We start from the raw sequence: 19849 nt of genomic DNA on the forward strand, positions 1-19849 counted from the left end.
AACACTTTACTGAAGTAAGATTCAAGTTTAACAGTACACATGATACAGTAGTGCAAATCTTAAAACTGAAACATTGGTGCTGACACAGAACTAACCATTGCTTGTGGAAGTAGAAGGTGCTTTGTAGAGAGAGAAGAAGAGGAGAGAAGTTGCCAGAGGAACCTTGTCCAATGTAGTGAATGTACTCTGAACCGCTTTATGCCCCCTAGTTGCGGGATACCCGTCCTTGGTGGGTAGTGCCAGCCCCAGTTGTTATCTGGGTTAAGCAGACTTCCAAGGTTTCCCAGTCGCCTTGCACTGTGCAGTAGGACCTTGCACGGTAGCTATGCCCTAGTGGGGTCATTTGCCCTTGCTTTTGGATAATGCTTTGCACTTTTTAGAGAGGTTCCTGGCGTGAGCAAGAGTTATTCCTAGGTGGCTTCTCTTCCCTTAGGTGAGCTTAGCACTGCATACTGGTTTTAGTTACTTGATTAAGAAAGTCTTAAGTAGCTGTCTTTGGTCTCTGTCAGGGGTCCTGGCCACAGCCAGACCCTGGCTTAACTTTTGCAGGAACTAGTTTGTTTGCATCCTTTCACACTAAATACTAAGTGAACCCTAAATTCCCTTTCTCCACCAAGCAAACTTCTCCTAGAGGGGCTGAAACTAAACCCTCTTGTGAGTGGTGGGGCTGAGTGTATGTGAGAGAGAGAAGAGATAAGATAGGACAAGAGAAAATAAGCACCTAAGATTGGTCAGCAAGGCATGACACAAAACAATTAACCCTTGGTGACTTCAGCCATGCAACAGGTGAGACCAAACAGTGGTGGCACCTAGTGGGAAAAACACAGTACTACATCTCACACTTGTGAACCTGAGAGAGTGACTTACCCAGGTGCCCTAGACAGCACCAGTGGTGGGACACCACAAAACAAGCCTCTTCTGTCTTCATCTCTGCATCTCCAATATAGCCGTCTACGGAAACAAACGAGTGCTGATCAGCAAAGGCATCCATTTGGAATCCCTTTAAAAGGCACAACCAATCGTGCTGCCAGGCCACACAAACGATCCCTGTATCATTCATTAGACCATTTAAATATATTACTGTCAGCTGCCGCATATCCCCTGTTTACACAGGGAGATGTGCAGCCGATATATTTTAGGGTGGCACAAAAGATGCGACCAGCCGAGGATCAGGTATTTTCCCACTTCTCTGCTGATCACTTTTGCACAGCCCGATTATCGGCCAAAGGAGCAATTCTAGCAATCCTCCTTGCCAATAATGGGGCTGTGTAAAAGGCCCCGAAGGCTGTCTGCGCTGTACCTGCCACCTGTTAACCCTCTATACTCCACAGCTCTACAAATCTATAACCAGGGAAGGCCAGTAGACTGCTGTAACCTAAGGGAAACAATGCAGATCCTCTTAAAAAAAAAAAAAAGTACCCACTGTACACAGCTTTGTATGACTGGTTAAGCAGGAACGCATGCTAAACATGCTCGAATTGTCCAAGCGTGTGGAGACATGATTTTCATTGACTTGTTCTCCTCAGGGCACCTTTCTTGGGGATCTTGTTCTGATCATAGACCCTGGCACAGTTCTAGCACGTGGTATCACATTTTAGCCACACATCTTTAAAAGAAAAAAAAAGGCAATGGCGTTTGTCAAATGTTCCAAAAAGGGTCTAAAATGTCAAAAACACATAAAAAAAAAATATAGCACAAGTCATGGTAGGCAGAGATTCGGTGCAAATTACACATTTGCAATAGTAAATCTGCCCATCTAAACCAAAGGGCTTTTCAATGCTCCAAGGTTATTGGTAACAAATAGTCAAACCAGTAATCAATTTCCACTTGTTCTGTAAGCTGTTTGGAGTCTATATATTAAATTGGTCACTTGATGTGTTTTCTTAGCCAGCCTCTGGTATGTGGTTCCAGCCGCACAATCGAGTTACTCCATGTTAGATTTGATTTACGCTGTAAAATGATGTTCAAATGTGTAGCTGAGGGTCAGGACTTGATATGTAGACTGCGGCTCTTAACCCTCTCTCAGCTGTTTGTTTCACTACTTGTAACTCATAGAGTACAATCTGTGGACTGCTCTGCTGCATTTTCATCTACGTCCAGTTTGTTTCTATTTTTTTAGTTTTATTTACAAATACAATAGTCTGCATTTTGGTTAACATGAAAATAGCGGGAGAACTGGCGAGAGTCCAAGAGAGTCACTGCTATGTATACAGCATAGAGAACTGCTATATTAAACAAATCTATTTTATTTCTTTATTTAATGATATATTTAATTATTTTAATTATTGTTTTTTTCCCCTTTAGGCTGGGTCCACACTACGTTTTTGCAATCTGTTTTTTTTTTTTACTCCATTTTTGCAAACTAAAGGATGAAAAACAGATGGAAAAAACGGATGCATTTGTGTGTGCATCCGTTTTGATCCGCTTTTCCATGGACTTCCATTATTAAAAAAAAAAAGGATCAAAACAAATCCTTTTTTTTAACGTACACAAAAGTAAGGTCAGCTCCGTTTTTGTGTACGTAAAAAAAAAAAAAAAAACGGATGCGTTATGATCCCTTTTTTTTTATAACAGAAGTCAATGGAAAAAACGGATCAAAACAGATGCACACAAATGCATCCGTTTTTTCCATCCCTTTTTTTTTTGCAAAAACGTAGTGTGGACCCAGCCTCACTTTAGGCTATATAAAAACAATATTACCTACAAACCCTCAGTACCTAACCTAATTTAGGATCCGCCTCAGCACCCCCCCCCCCTTTGTACACTGAGTTTTGTACATGTCGCAGAGCATGCTCCAAAACTCCAATAAAAGATGGCAGGTCGCTTTCTGATGTCCAGTTGTCCTCTGCATAGCAAATCTCTAGAAGTGCAGTTGAATCAGCTTAGGCTAAATGGTTGCCCTAAAAGTATGCAAATAAAATAGAAAAGTGCAAAATAAAGTGCAAAAAAAATTTTTTTGTAGACTCATCAGAGTCACATGTTCTGAATGTGACTACTCGCTTAGTCACTTTTTAATGATAAAATGCATACACATGACGAGATATGAGGGATTTTTAGCTTTACTGAGAGATCAGGTTACGGGACTTCCCATATGTCTATGGAGAAGGGAGGGAGAAAAAAGAGCTAATGAAGAAAAAAATCAACAGACAGGTTGCTGCTTGTAGCAATAGTTTATTAATCTAGCACTTTTTATATGTTGCTGCCCCTATATAGAATACAACAGACATCTTATTCTTATCTCACCACGCTCCCCCGGTGTCCTCCTATGGTGTCTTCAGGTCCCCCGTTGACAAATTTAATTCGTCAGTGAACAATCTGCTCAGCCAATCACTGGCTGCAGCGCTGTACTGTCTCAATCAGTGAATGGCTGAGCGGCTGTCTATGCTAAGATGAGTTCATCTCGGAAGTGGCAGCTGCGGTCTGTGGGGGACCCAAAGACGCCTAGGGAGGAGGACACTGGGGAAGCTTGGAGAGGTAAGGATCGGATGTTTATGTTTTATATGAGGGCAGCTGAGGCTGCAGCTTGGACGGTATGATTTGCTGAATCATGGCTGCACTGGATACACTTGAAGTCTTCCTCTGAGTCAGCTGTGATGGACTCACTGTGAGATACATATGTGCGTAACACCATATCCAGGCTGAATGTTTAAAGTGAACTGTTATGTCAATTGCTAAACTAACCCAGGCCTTATAGTAGGTGGATGCACATCAATTGTTCCTATGGTTCACATATCATTGTATAGGGCCTATGCTACTCCTGCATATTGCATGTTTTCCCAAGCATTACGTGATTTGTGTTTTGCATATTGGAATAAAATGACTAATACAACCTTATCTATTTCTAGCAATTCCTACTAGCAGCCATCTGTCCACTATAAGGAACAGCATGGTTTTCTAGAGAGTTTAGTGTTAGCACAAGCACTAGAATTCCTAGAGGCAAAATGGATTTGTTTAGGTTCACGCAGTCCTTAAAGGGGAAATCCAGTGGCGGGAAAAATCTAATCATCTGGTGTCAGAAAATTATAGACATTTGTAAATTATTTCTATTTAAAAATCTCAAGTCTTCCAGTACTTCCAGCTGCTGTATGTCCTGCAGGAAGTGGTGTATTCTTTCCATTTGGACACAATGCTCTCTACTGCCACCTTAGTCCGTGGCAGGAACTTGGGAATTTGCTGCTGCTCTGGACAGTTCCTGACATGGACAGAGGTGGCAGCAGAGAGCACTGTGTCAGACTGGAAAGAATACACCACTTCCTGCAGGACATACAGCAGCTGATATGTACTGGAAGACTTCAGCTTTTTAAATATAAGTAATTTTCAAATCTGTATAACTTTCTGACACTACTTGATTTAAAAGAAAAAAAAATTACATTTATGTACATAGAGAGCCTTAGTTTTTGTACTTTATAGTTAATATGATTTAAGTATAAAGTCTTTACCACAATTATTTGTTACACTCCGTTCCTAAAATTGAAGAAGTCATTGATTTATGCATTTATTAATCACCATGTATTCGACAAAGCATATTCTTACATAACATAGTGTCCACATATTCATTTCCATGATTTATGTATTGTCGTTACACTTAATTTATAAATTCATGCTATTTTGGCACCAATTTATTTATGTGCCTAATAAATATTATTCGTTATCTGTTTTCTAATAAAAATGCCCCATTTATTTATTTTCTGTATATCAGAAGGTTTAATAAATAGCACATAGGATCATTTCTCAATTAAAATGCACAATATGAATTTCCATTACTCATTTATGCCAGTATTGCTTCCAAAGTTCATTATATATGGGCATAGATGGAAGTCACTGACAAGCTTGGTTCAGGATATTAGGTGCAATACGGTAGTTCTTTAAATTGACAGGCAGAGTCTCTCTTGGTGTAGAGCGGGGAAGAGAATAGAGCAAGTGGGTGAGTGACGTGGTGGGAATCTCCAGTGACGTCTTCTTTTACTTGATAAACAGGTTAGTTTGAGACACATACAGTGGGAGAGTGTCAAAAAGAACATATAGATAACAGGACGTAAAGTATAATAGGAGCTTGGATTAATTATTGTCACCATTGTCAGCATGTTCCACACCCCTGATGACGTCACGACTGCAGTGAAACATGTTGGAGGGACATTAGCAGTTGGCATTAATTATACAGCATAAGAGGCCAATGTGCAAAGCCTTAGGGCACTTAAAATGTCAGTCGTTTTTTTTTTCTCAGAAATCAAGTAGTAGAGGCGATCTTAAGAAACTTTGTAATTGGGTTTATTAGGCAAATATGCTATTATGTCCATTAAAAAAGACTCATCATCAGGAAATCTTAACTAGTTTACATCAGTCAAGCCCTGTCTAATCTATGGCGAGGGGAGGGGGGAGGAGGGAGATTAGTCGCCAGCAGAGAACAAAGGATTACACATCGGGAGCTGTGTGAAAGCCTCTATTCAGAGGTTAGAGAGGTCAGTACTGACTTTAGAGGAGATAGCCCGGTGATGTAGCCTTAAATTAACTGTTTGTTGTCCTGTTTTAGTGCCTCATCTCCCTCCACCCTTCCCTTCTCCATAGAAAACCATGAAGACAGGGGGGGGGGAGCTTCAAACTGCTTTTTCATGATAAAAAAAAATGCATTTTTTGGCTAATAAACCCAATTACAAAGTTTCTTAAAATCACCTGAACTATTGATTTCTGCAAAAAAAAAATTAAATGACAGTGACACTTTAAATTTTTACATGGATGACTGTTTGTACTCTATATGCTCTATACTAGCTTTAAGCTGCAGCAATAATTTATGTCAATTTGGTCATAAATCCCAGTGAATCCACCAGGCTTTGAGAATCTTCGTCCCCTTCGACAAGCTCAGTCCACTTTTTAAGAAAGTGGAGTGCAAAAAAAAAATCACAAAATTGTTAGGCAAGAGGGCACACATATATGCTACATTTTTACCCAAAATGACTGACATAGTTATTAAATTCCAATGTTAAAGGGGTTATCAAGGATGAGGAAAAGCACGGCTACTGTCTTGCACAAACAGCACCACACTTGTCTCCAGGTTGCATTCGGTATTGCATTTCAGTTCCATTCACTTCAATAGAACTGAGCTACAATACCACAACCAAACTGAGTGCAAGAGTGGTGCTGTTTCTGGGAGAAAATGTTTCTGTAAACCTGGATAACCCTTTTAATGTTTTTAATTCACTTACTTCTGACATAAATAATCACTTGAATGTAAATTAAATGTAATTAAAGGGGCATTCTGAGTAAAAAAAAAAAATGAAATAACGTATTCCTTTCCTATAACTTATCCACAGTATTGGCAATAAGTGTCAGAATAAGATGTAAGGTATTTAATATATAATTTTTTTATATCACAGGTATTGCAATACTGTCACAATGATGGAGTTGTGCCACCATTTTCCACTATTGAATCCATCAGGAAAAAAGGGTTCAGAACAAAATCAAAAACCCCACAGACTTCTATGGGTAAACTGTTGAGGTTCTATCAAACTTGTGCAAATCTGCTATATACCCTATGCAGATCTGCTATATACCAAGTGCAGGTATACCATGGTACCTGGAGTCCTTACTATGTAACTGATTGATCTTAATGGACTGCATTTGGCCCTGTAAATTTGATTTGTGGACTGGGAATATTGCCCTTAGATGATACCGTTACCTATTTATCCTCTATGGACTGATTTAGTAAGAATATTATAAATCCTCTAAGTGTCACTATGTGCTATCTGTCTTTCAGAACCGCTGTGCCCTAAGACAGCCGCTCCTGTAGGGCATAATAACTTTCTCATATCCTTTTTATTTTCTACGTTTTTACAGGCTTTGTGGTAGTAACCAAAAGCCGCAGAGTGAAACTACCAGTATCATTCAGCCGAAATCACTGGAGATAGAGGAGACTCAGTTAAAAGTCCCTCTACATTGTGGAGATGAGAAAAGATCAGATTGTACATTGCAGGCATAAAATGTAATTTTCAGATTGTGTGACTTCAAGGAGAAAACCCTCGGATTATGTAAAGGCTTTTGGCTGCGTTGTATTAATATGTACTGGCCATAAATCCTATACAAACACTATGGAGATGAGATGTGAAGATGCAATTATAAGGCGTAATACAGTGAGCAGTAATAAAAGGATGTCACATACAGCTATGGCAGTGCGCTGAAAAGCCTGGGCGCGGAGGGAGTTGGATGCATAGGGTGACTTGTCAGCATCGACACCTACACTGCTCTTTGTACAGATGGTATTCGGCTCGCGGAGAGAAGCGACGTGTGTTGCTGCCAAGTATCTTGGATGCTTTACAAGTTTTACAAAACGCTGAAGGCCTAAAAGTCAGTAATGTCAAAATTGAAATGTCAATGTGGCCTGTAACAAGTTTTAAAAGGTTACTTGGAGAATAGACATTTAGGCTAAAACATTTAGATGTAAAGGTATTGTTGATATTCAGCTCCAACCGGGCAATTAGCTTCCTGAACCCTGCTAATAAATAGTGGGGAAAATAACATGAAGGACGGTAAAGGTTTAGAGGCGAGGAACTAACATGAGTTATCGAGCTGTTAGAGGAAGAGTTCCGCTCTTCCTATAGTAATAGCTGAATTATTGCTCAGTGTAATAGAGACAATGATCAGTCAATGACTATGATCATCGGCTGATCGTTGTTTGAGGTTTTAGGTGTAATATCGATGCGTGGTCGACGGCTGATGACTCCCCAAACACGTGATACTTTATCTCTCCCCGCTTCCGATCTTCTCTCCTGTGCTCTGCAGCATCCCGGTCCTGGCGGCAGCAGCTCCAGCACAGGAGAGAAGACCAGGAGCTGGGAGAGGTAAGATGTCAGGTGTTTGGGCAAGGTATGCATGGACATCAATAACAATGTCCATGCAGCCCTTACAGCCTTATCGGAGTGTTTAAAGGGGTTATCCAGTGCTACAAAAACATGGCCATTTTCTTGCAGAGACAACACGACTCTTGTCTTCAGTTCAGGTGCGGTTTGCAATTAAGTTCCATTCACTTCAATAGAACTGAGCAGCAAAACCCCGCCCAAGCTGGAGACAAGAGTGGAGCTGTCTCTGGAAGAAAGTGGCCATGTTTTTGTAGCGCTGGATAACCCCTTTAATAGGTCCAGTAAGCTGCTAGATCAGCACTTGTTTACTAAAAGGATTGGGCCGTAGTTGGCCCTTTGTAATAGTACTCTTTGTCTGTTATTGCAGCTTAGTCCCACTCACTTTAAACCATTCATTAAATCTTTTTTGGAAGCTATACCAGTAACCTGTGATTGGTCTTCATAGCCACACTTTAATTCATGCTGGATCTCATTGCTATGCTTTAGACTCCCTTCCTTGACTAGAGATGATCAAACACCAGAAACAGTTAGGTTCTATCGAACTATCAAACCTTCCGCATTTGATTCCCGATGCCTTCCCGTTCTGTGGGGAAGGAGGAGACAGCCCGAGTACCGCATTAAATTCCAAGACACAGCCTATTACCTGGGCTTTATCCCGGAATTCCAGGTGGTACTGGGGCGGTCTCCTCCTTCCCCACGGAACAGGAAGGCATCAGGAAGGTCCGGCAAGGTTCAAGTTCAATAGAACCTAACTTTTTCCGGTGTTTGATCATCTCTACTTGTGACCTGGATTTACCCTTCTGCCTCATGATTTGGAACTCATGTACACTTCTGGACTGGCCCTAAAGGTCCCCATACACTTTATACTTATGCTGGCCAAACCCGCTGCTCAAGCAGACTCGGCTGTCAGTATGGGGTATGGGGCTCTTCCGAGACTCCACCAACAGATGAAGTTTCACTGCCTGACCCCTTTGTTTGCAAAGATTTAAGCCTCCTCTGGAGCAGTTTGGCTGTGGCTTACCCCTCCCCCCCCGAGGGGCGTAACTAAAAATGTCTGGGCCCCATAGCAAACTTTTTATTGGGCCCCCTGACTGACCACTAAGCACTCAAGTGTAGTCATAACTGCAAGTGCTCATCAGGAGTGCTTGCAGTTAAAGGGACATTTGCAGAACTCAGGAGACCCGCTCAGCCACTGGCTGCTGCAAATGATGACGGCTCAGGGGATCCAGTGCATTGTAAGAGCAGGCCACCGGGCCCCCTGATGTGGTGGGCCCCGTAGCAGCTGCTATGGCTGCTATGGTGGTAGTTACGCCACTGCCATAGAGAACAAACGTTTATACTGTATGTATGAGCTACCAACCACAGGAGATCGATCTGCCCCCGGCTAGTATGCCCCTTCTAATGTAATGGGGGTGGTAGTTCCATACTCCACCAAAACTCCTAATAGCACGGAAAGCGCACCAAGTATGAAGGTAAGAAACTTACCTTCATCTTCAGGACCCTGTGCACAATAGGGACATACCAGCAAGTTAAATTCTTCTAACCTGCTGAGGTGGGCAACCATTCCAGACCTGGTCATGCACAGAGGTGAATACTATTTTATCAAGTCAATGGAATCTAAGATAGGCACAGTAATTTATTGGTACTGATGGTGCTTCTCCTACCATCCAGAAGTTTAGGTGATTTCTACAAAATCTTGTTACCCCTTCTTATCTTTATTCTGACAGATGTTATATGACTGGATTGTAAGAATTATTCGATTTCATAGAAGCTTAGTTAGATTTCACAGAAATGAGTGCAGGATAAAGGTGAGAGGTGAGATGCTCCACATACCAGGCTGGCGTCCAAGCTATTGAGTTTATTTTCCAGCCTCCAATGGGAAAATAGAGCCAGGCACTAGTACATACTTATTATTAGAATTCCAACAGTGGAGCGGGACGTTAGGTCTTTTAAATATGATAAATAGGCGAATGAGTGTTTATAGGAACACGATTAACGCTCCAATGATTGGCCAGCGAACAAGAAAACACTGGTCCATCAGCTGGTCGAGCCCTGTGGAAGGTCAGCAAACAAGCGTCAATCACCAAGATCAGTGCTTGTTATCTTCGGCTCATTAACCCTGAGGCCATGTTCACATCTACCCTGAAAGCTCCATCGCAGTTATCACTCATGATGTAGACCTCAATGACTCACATTGTTAGTCAACAGAGTCTGCCGGCCAGTCATGTAGTCCACCAGCTCTGTAAGTTGGCTTCTGACAAGAAACTGGAATAGAGATGTAAAAAAAGGCCAAACAACACTTTAAAGAGTCACTGTCATCAAAAATAATTGTTGCAATGTCATCAGGCATGTGCAAAGTTATTGATCACAGCAGATCTTACTGCTGAGACCCACTGTGATCGGGAAATATAGCCGGGGAGAAAGCACAACAGCAGTACGATCCACTCCCCGTCCAGCCACCAATTCATAGACAATCTCATTGATTTACTGTACATTGTCACAATAGGCCATTACGGAAATATGGCAAGGGAAAGGATGGCACAGCTGCAGTGCTCTCTCCCTGGCTATATCTCCAGATCACAGTGGGGCTCAGCAGGAAGACCTGCTGTGATCAATAACTTTTGACATTTTTGATGACAGGTTTTGATAACAGCAAAATATCAATGCCCAGAATTGTTTTATATTATTCATTTTGCCCCATTGATTTTTCTTATTCAGCAGAAATCCACAAATAAACTAAAATATGACTAACAACTTATTCATGGCAGGCGGCTCTCTGCTGACTTTTTCAATTCACATAATGCAAAACCACAAGAACCTATCCCTATACCACAGCACTTGGTATTAACGGGTTGTCTTGAGTAGGCTGGTTGCCTAAACAGGAAGTAATCCGCATGATGTCACATTACATGGTACATGGTGTCCCTGTACTACTGGTTGACTGCCAGTTCCCCCATGATTTCCCATTTTACATTTTTTTTAATTATACGTAAGATCAAATCCTAGTATGAATCATAGCATCAATGTCTTATTCTCTATTCTAATATTCTTACTTCCATCTTGTACAAATTGTATGAAACCACTTCCTGTTCATCCCCAGGCATCAGTTACTGCCTATACTTCTGCCAGAAGGTATTGATTTTGGTGGGTGCTCTAGAGGGTTAATGTAAACCAGTTTCTGGCATTTATCTTTATCCCCATTTGAGAGTAACCTCCAGCAAACCGCAGATCACCATGGATCGGCCTCTGTAATCCCTGGCGATCAGCTCTTATCTCAGGGATGTGGAACCTTCGGCCCTCCAGCGGTTTGTAAACTACAATTAGCAAAGCTTTGGCTGTCCAGGGCATGATGGGAATTGTAGTTTTACAACATTGGAGGGACGAAGGTTTCCCACCTATGCCTGTCTTATCTGGAAGCTGTAGGTGTCCACGCATTTTCCTCCACAATGTTGGCAGATCTTGGTGGTAGCTTTCTGCTATTGTTACTTGTAATAGTTTATATGCTTTAATAGACATATGGACAAGGCCATCGATGTAACTGTAATGACATCTTTCACATTACCATACAATATACTAATAATAATATAATTTGAAACAAAAAGTTATCACATTTTGTTTTTACGCCATTTACTGTGCAGTAAAATTGACATGTTTTCTACATAACTTGACACAATTACAAAAATACTTGATTTCTATAGTTTTCTATATTTTGCTACTTTTAAAATATTAAAAACTTATTAAAACTTTTTTTGCAAAAATATGTCAAAAATGCAATGTGTGAACTGTCTAATATACCCTATCACATGACAGCTGCCAAGATAAGATCCATGATATTCACTTCACATATCAGAGGTGTAAAGTTATGGCTGAAGACGAGCAAACTGTTCAAAACGATTATAGGCTTTTAGCTGTTTTAGTGCGGATCAAAAAATTTACTCATCTATACTTACTTGTCTGTGCTCCCCAGGTGTCCTGCTTCTCTGGTGTCTGGTGTCCCCTGCAGCTGCCAAAATCCCGCTCAGCCAATCACTGGCCACAGTGCTGTCCCTTCTCAGTCAGTGATTGGCTGAACAGGCTGGTCAGCATCCGCGTGCACCCGCATCAGAACTCCTCACAGCGGCCAGAGCTGCTCGCTTCATTGTGTGAACTGACAGAGCTTTCTGCGGCTGCAATTCACTGAATTGCGGCCACAAAAAGCTGACATGTCAGTTGTTTGCGGCGCCGTATGGGATCCCAGCCGGAGCGTATACTATGTGGCGTTCCTAGGCGTACAAAGTACGGCTGTTGTTGCCGATTGCAACAACAGCCGTACTTTTACGCTGTGTGAACATAGCCTCAAGAACAATAAAAAAGGACAGTTCATAAAGTTTTCTGTTCCTGTTACGGTATTTGAGTCTATAATCAGATATTATTCTCTACTCTACTGACTGTGTGAAACGACTTCAGTTTCTATTACAATCGGTCAGTGTTGCTACAATAGGTAGGTATGACTTACTAATATATGTAGCCATAATAATATGCAAAACCTACTAGGTTCTTTCCGTAGCCATTATTATGTCTAGAAGAAGCCCTGTGATAAAAGACACTATGGGGGAAATTTATCAAACATGGCGTAAAGTGAAACTGGCTCAGTTGCCCCTAGCAACCAATCAGATTCCGCTTTTCATTCCTCACAGACTCTTTGGAAAATGAAAGGTGGAATCTGATTGGTTGCTAGGGGCAACTGAGCCAGTTTCACTTTACACCATGTTTGATAAATCTCCCCCAATGTGTCTGTGAGTATAATTCAGTAGCCATTTATTATATGTTAAGAAAATTATTTGTTGTGCTTCTAATGGTAAAAACACAAGGTAGAAAGGGAAAAAATAGATGTGAAATCCTGAGAGTGGACTATGCACGAGATTGGAGTTTTATAGCTGGACTGCACATAGGGGATATACAAGACATTTGCCATTTTTACAGTATGTATTGTTGACACGACTCGGTTTATGAGCTGTCAGTCAGCACCCACACAGTCTAAGTGTTATTACCCTTTATGATGGACGGAGGAACTTGAAAGCATGACGCCCACACAGTTCCCATTGTAGCACAATGCACCTTTACCATAGCACTTATACAGCATACAAACATAAGGCTCAAAATGCACATACAGCATTGTATAGTGGATATAAAAGCACTAAAATGATTCATATGCAGCATCACTACTGTATACATACAGCAGCCACACAATACACAAAGAGCCAGGGCCATAGTTTATAGTAGACACTGAAAGTCCAAAACTTAATGGCAGTTTAGCAGCTTCAAAAAATTACGTCTATGTATTATATTTTATTTTATCCTCTTCCATTTTCCACTGGCTTTCTATTCTGTTCTTGTCTTTTTTTCTGTTTTTGAAGAGGGGGGTTGAGGGTGATGATGAAAGTGGAGTACCAAGTATCCCAAGAATTGTGCAGCATTGAGAGGTAAAGCAGCCTCTAGAGAAAGCTGCTCCACCCATCAGTGCTCACTACCAGCACTGAGCAAACTTGCTGGACTGTTCAGGTTCGCCAATGTTCTCCGATCCCAAACAATCAGCATTTGACTCTTGGTGGCTGGCCAAGTCAGATGCCACCCTAGGGAGTCCTGGAAAACATGGATACTGGCAGCCCTAGAGCGGCATCCTCCTCCAGCCACAGGAAGTCAAATGGCAAGTGTTCGGAGAACATTGCAGAATACGAACAGTTCGGCAAGCTCACTCAACATTCTGGTGCCATCTCTTTCCTAGGTAAATGACTTATGATTTAGTAGAAAATGTCAATCATCAGAGCAGGTTGTCTTCTGCCATTGCTCCATGGTCCAGTTCTGATGCCCAATAATCCCACTGTAGGCACCATTAATGGCTGACTCTGACTGTGGCTACACAGTCCTGTGTTCTGACACCTTTTTGCCATAGCTACCATTAACTTTTTTAGCTCTTTAGTGGGAATGAGCTCACTTTCTTACTCTTCACTTGTACTTGCGAGCCTTGGTTGCCCAAAACCCTAACCGCTGAGTACCAAGAAACCAAAAAGATTTGATGTTCTGAGGATGCTCTGACCCATTAATCTATCTATCACAATTTGTCCCTTGCCAAAGTCGCTCAGAACCTTACACTTGCCCATTTCGTCTACTTTCAACATCAACTTCATGGTGACTTGGTCTGGTGACCTGTAGAAATGTAGAAAATACCTGCTCAACCAATATCTGGGATGATGTAGTCACTGCAGAGGCAAACGATTGGAATAGACAGTACTCTTTTTCCCAAGAGGGGGACCAGGACCACAATAGAGATTAGACAGGTGAGTATGCTTTTTTTTTATTCTCTCCAGTCTGACACAGTGCTCTCTGCTGCCACCTCTGTCCGTGTCAGGAACTGTCCAGAGCAGTAGCAAATCCCAATAGTAAACCTCTCCTGCTTTGAGACATTTTAATAGAAGTATTTTACAAATATCTGTCACCAGTTGATTTGAAAGAAAAAAAAAAGGTGAACAACTCCTTTAAGGTAACCAGCACGCTTGAAGTGCCTCTATTAGGCCCCGTGCACACAGACCAAGAATGGCGGAATTGTCCGCTGCTGAATGCCGCCAGTCTCCGTGTCATAGTGACACTCTATGGGAGGCTCGCACGGCTCCTCTCTCCATGCCGAGAGATGCAGCCGCCCATAGAGTTTCATTATGACACGGAGACTGGCGTCATTCAGCGGCGGACAATTACGCCGTTCTTGGTCTGTGTGTCATTATGACAATGCTGGCGGCATTCCGTGGCGGAGAATTCCGTCGCGGAATTCCGCTGCTCTTGCTCTGTTTGCACGGGCCTTAAGCTTTTTTTTACAAGTATTATGTCCATTGAGTCATTGTTGCACAATCTCCTACATCGACAGGAGTTAACACTTCTACTTGTCACTGCTTACATCCTTCTTAATAAAACCCCAGCAAAAACCTGATGGAGTAGTTTCTAAAGGCTTAAGAAATCTCATAGAAAGCAAATCTGTTTGCAATTTAAAAAAAAAACCCAAGTGATGCAATAAGAAATAACTTTCTGCACCTACAAGGGCCGGTTAAGTCATCACTCAATAAATCACAGAAAGGATTGCTGTAACTCATGGGTGATCTCTATGCTTCTAGGCATGTCACACTCTTCATTTTTTTCTTATATTGTTTTTTTACTTAGGGGAAAAGTTGTAGGGTCTGTCTTACCAAATCACCTTCACGCTACGATCAGCTGATCACTGGATCAGCTTCATTCCCTATAGCAAGTAATACTGATATATCTCCGAACATGATATGTTGCAAATAAATGAATACATACCACACTTCAAATTTTTTTACATAAACATTGGAAATAGTCATTGTTTTTAAAATGACCTAAATTTTGCATTTATTAAGCCATAAGACCTCTCTAAGGAGGACACGTTACTCCTGACATTTGTGTTTTAACAAACAGTGGTGATTTCTGTAGCATTTCTGCACATTTCTTAAAGCATTTTTTCCGATGATGAAACCTATTTTCAATTGTCTAATAAATTAATATGTATTGGTTAATAAAGTTATACTACTGCCTTTCCTGTCTCTGTAAATGCTTTTCTTCTGCTGCAAACTGTTTGCTCTGTCTTCATTAGCCCAAATTCCTGTCTACTGTACATCAAGTTCCTACTGGACACTCTTGCCATTAATACAGCCACAGAGACTCCTGTGGTTTAGTGGGAAGCGTTATAGTGAAGAAGGTGTAATAAGAGGGAGGCAGAGTTGGCTGAATCCCCAGCTAAAGTGTCCGGCAGGAACAGGGAGTCCATTACAGGATCTACACACAGTTTGAATCAGAAGCAGACAGAAAGAATGAGAAACCACAGGTAGAAAAATACCTTTTTTTACCAAGACATGTTCAATCATTGGACCAATGTTCCTAAACTCCAGTCCTCAGGTTCCCCAACAGGTCATGATTTAAGGATATCCTATACAAAGAACACCTATGGTTATACTTGAGTGAACAAGTGAATTTACAGTTTTGAACTCCATGAGGTTCCATGCTACTCCGCTCTAGGTGCCTTAAAAAGCTGGATCCAGTCCTGGGAAACATTTCTCCCAGTTTCCAAGGACTGGATCCATCTTTTCCAGACACCCAGAGAGGAACGGCATGGAATTCAAAGGCAGCCGGCTGATATATCAACCATGAGCCTTGCGCTTCGCTGCAACTGTAAATTCACTCATCTCTAGTTATACCTGATACACTGACTATAATTATGTCACCTATGTTATAAGGCACACCTCATAACATTACATCACAGAACTCACACGTGACATGGAAGTGCTAACAAGTTCTCTATAAGAGCCGTCACTCTGACAAATGTGAGATTGTTTTATTTTATTTTTTTTTATTTTTTTTTTTCAGATAAAAATTCCCCATTTCAGAAGTGGTAAATTACACAATATTTGTCCCTCCGGTCATAACATCATGTGATCAACACAAAGGATGCCGACATTTACACTAGACTTAAGGGGAAAGCGAAATGTGAGCATAAATCAGCAAGTTCAGACTATGTACTGAGTTTTATAAGACTGTAATTTTTTTCTTGTTTCTAGAAGTGCTTGGATCCATATGTCATAATCATGATCATTAATAATGTCCGTTTTTATTAAAAGATGGATGTTTTTGTGTAAAAAAAAAAAAAGAACATAGCCTTAGTCAATTGCATTGTAGAACATGGGGGATTGTGTGTTTGTTTAGAAATTTATTATAGTGTTTTTTAATTTTACTTTTTTAACAACCCCACTAGGGGACTTAACTGTTCCATCAGCAGATGGCAGATATACTACACTGCAGTAATAATCAGTACTGCAAAGTGTTAGTGAAACACTGACAGGCATAGCCAGGGCGGATTAACTTTACCATAGGCCCCGGGCTGTTCACCAAGCCTGGGCCCCCCCACCCCACTGTAACAATGGCGCACTAGCCTGGCGTTCATAGTACAGTATAGATAATGTCATGATGTCCTGATTTGTGCAAAATTGCCATAAAAAAACTACCGTGCCTGATTTATCATGGTTTATGTAACTTATGGCAGAAATCTACACCTGCTCCACTGAGCGGCAGACGCAGGTGTCATTGGATTTATGAAGAGGGGTGCACCTCTTAATTAACCCAGCGGGGTGAATCAAGGATTTATTTAAGACCAACGTATGAGTACCCCGGTAATTTTTCACCATTGTGAAAAATCTGGTGTATTATTAGACTGTCTAGTCTAGGTTTAGACTGGGTTCACACTATGTATTACTCCGGCTGGTGTCAGTGAAGTTCATTGTGGCCGGTGCTGCAGTTTCGGTCGGATGAACTTCATTTCTTTAGAATTGGGATGCGTGTGGGATGCATGTGTACCCGCATTCCAATTACCCATAGCCGACAATGTAAAGTGCGGCCGGAGCCGCAGTTTACATTGTCTGCTCTGTCAGTCTTGTGTGGCCACTATACAATGAATAGCGACCACACAAAACTGACAGTCTTTTCTGCGGCCACAAGGAATCCCGGCCGCAGTGTATACAGTCCGGGATTGCATTAAAATCAATGCAATGTATTTTTTCATTTAACAACGACCACTATTAAATGAAAAAATACATTGTGTGAACTTGGCCTTAGCCTTAAACTCTAAAAGAGCTGGATTTATTACCGTGTTTCCCTGAAAATAAGACAGTGCCTTATATCCTCCCAAAGAGACACCATGTCTTATTTTGTGGGGGATGTCTCATTCTTTCCCCCGGCCTCCCCCTTGTCTCACTCCCCCCACCTCCCCCTCGTCTCACTCCCCCCGCCTCCCCCTTGTCTCTTTCCCCCCCTGCCCCCCCCTTCTCTCTCTCCCGTCCCTGCCTTTTCCCTCGTCTCTCTCCCTCCCCCAGCATACTCAAAAGACACCGGGATGTGGTGTAGCGAGACCGCGGGACATTGGAATGTGCGATGAAACATCTGTACGTTGGGATGTGCGTCGGTGCATCGGGATATGCGTCGGTGTGGCAGGACATGTGTATAGACGTGGGGGCCATGGAACAGTGTGTCTGCGGCACCTATGACAAAATCCATGAGGGGATTAAGTAAGTGTGGGGGGGGGGGTCAGGTGGGTGATTAGCCGCCTTTTTATGGGGGTGCCTTACTTTTAGGGGGTGCCTTATTTTAGGCTAGTTGGTAGGATAATGGGGGTGTCTTACTATAGGAAAATGTCCTCTTTTCGGGGAAACACAGTAGAATTAGTTTTCTATTAGAGTGGTTAGAGTGTTCCTTTAAATGTAAAAGACATTTCATTTCAATCACATGACCGCCTTAGGAGCAGACAAGTGACATCACACAAATAGCCTGTACCATCACAATAACTCTGACATCATCCATCTGTGAATATAAAAAAAAACAACGTATATTGGAAAGTATATAGGAAGCAAAATAACATTTCACTTCCTAATGAAGCCAAACGAGCTCTTAGCAGTGTTTTATTGACCGTCTGGCTGTGTATCTGACATCATTGGCAGCATTATCTACTTGATGAAAGCCATGAGACTCCAGCGCTCTTGTTGATGATGATTAATGACAATTGAGGAGAAATCTATTTTCTCTGTGATATCGAAGACTTCTTAACTGCACCTTCAATATAAGTGGAGACGCTATCAGAGTCTAATATCCCTTTTTTTTAAATGGTTTTGAAGATGTCAGATACTTTTCCTAACTCTCATTTTATTACATTGACAGAATATTAATAGGAACAATACAAGAATACAAGAATGAACCAACTGTACAGCTTGAGTATCCAAGGCAGTCACTCGGGTCCTGTTGGGTTAGGTTCACACTACCACTGGGCGCTCCATCGTTCTGTCTAAAATACCAGAAAAAAAATAGTGCAAAAATTTAACAGGCCCCCTTACTATCAATGGGGTCCTTTGGGCCCCTTTAGTGTCAGGTGTGCAATTGATCCACCAGTCACCTTTAATCTATTGTTTTGCTATAATGACAAAGCAGAATAATGGAAGCGATGACGGTAATGTGAGCGCAGCCTAAGTGGCTGACAGCATGTTCACATAACTAATAATGTTGTAAGCCTTAAAAAGTGTCAAAATTAAAAGGAATGTCTAGTTAAGATACTGCACTGTCCCAGAACAGAGTATTTATTTGTCACTTTATCTCTGCACCTTTATTATAGCTAGTTCTGTTCTGGAAAGCTATGGTCCACTGCAAACTGTGTGTATTGTGTCACCTCTCTCAGTGTTCAGGTCTGCTATTCCATTCATTTCTTGTATGCATATTCAGTTATCAGTGCCTAAGGGTATTATGTCGCCCCTCAGTGTTCAAGTATGGTATTTCTCATGTATATTTGGTCCTATATGTCCTAATGGTGTGATGATGCAACGGCTGGATTTCACGTGACTGCCCCTGCTTCCATGGTAACCCCAATGGCCATCGAGCTTTGGCTGGGGGATACCATGTGACTTCCTGTCCTACCTCAGTCCTGTCTTCCACCTTCAGGGGGACAGGTTGTGTGTGTGACTTCTCTCCCCTGTCAGGAGAGGGGTACGTGTGCTCTGGTGCTCCAGTTCCACAAGAAGTGTTCCTGGGGCTGTGTTCTATTCTCAAGTTCTCAAGATTCTCATCCTAACCACAAGATCTGGGTGCCGTTCTTCAGTCATTCCTCTCATCACCTTCTCTATCATCAACAGCAAGTATTCATCTCAGTTTCATTCCGCCCAGAATCTCAACTTCAGTATCACTACTACTCCCATCATTCAGTACGCTATCATCACAGCCTATTGCAGCATCACCCATTACTCTGCCTTATTCAAGTCTGCCTTATACCCGCTTGCATCCGGAGAGACTGTTGCTACTAGTTACCACCGTTATAATAAATACACAATTACCGTTGTTTCTAAACCTTGGCATTGGTGTAATTATTGGTGCCCTGACTAAGGACAACGAAGAATTGCTCGGGCTCCGCATGGTCAGTTTCCTGCTGG

General features: G+C 41.8%; 1 long non-coding RNA gene across 2 annotated transcripts in view; it reads left to right on the forward strand.

Annotated features, from left to right (window-relative positions):
- LOC138802971 (uncharacterized) overlaps nucleotides 1–16397 on the forward strand; it is a 41075-nt gene extending 24678 nt beyond the window's left edge. For both annotated transcript variants that reach the window (XR_011364838.1, XR_011364837.1), the window contains exon 3: nucleotides 16257–16397. This is a non-coding gene — a long non-coding RNA (uncharacterized lncRNA). The remainder of the gene's footprint in view (nucleotides 1–16256) is intronic.
- The last annotated feature ends 3452 nt before the right edge of the window (nucleotides 16398–19849 follow it).

This window comes from Dendropsophus ebraccatus, chromosome 10 (assembly GCF_027789765.1).
Source record: "Dendropsophus ebraccatus isolate aDenEbr1 chromosome 10, aDenEbr1.pat, whole genome shotgun sequence".
Classification (NCBI taxonomy): domain Eukaryota; kingdom Metazoa; phylum Chordata; class Amphibia; order Anura; family Hylidae; genus Dendropsophus; species Dendropsophus ebraccatus.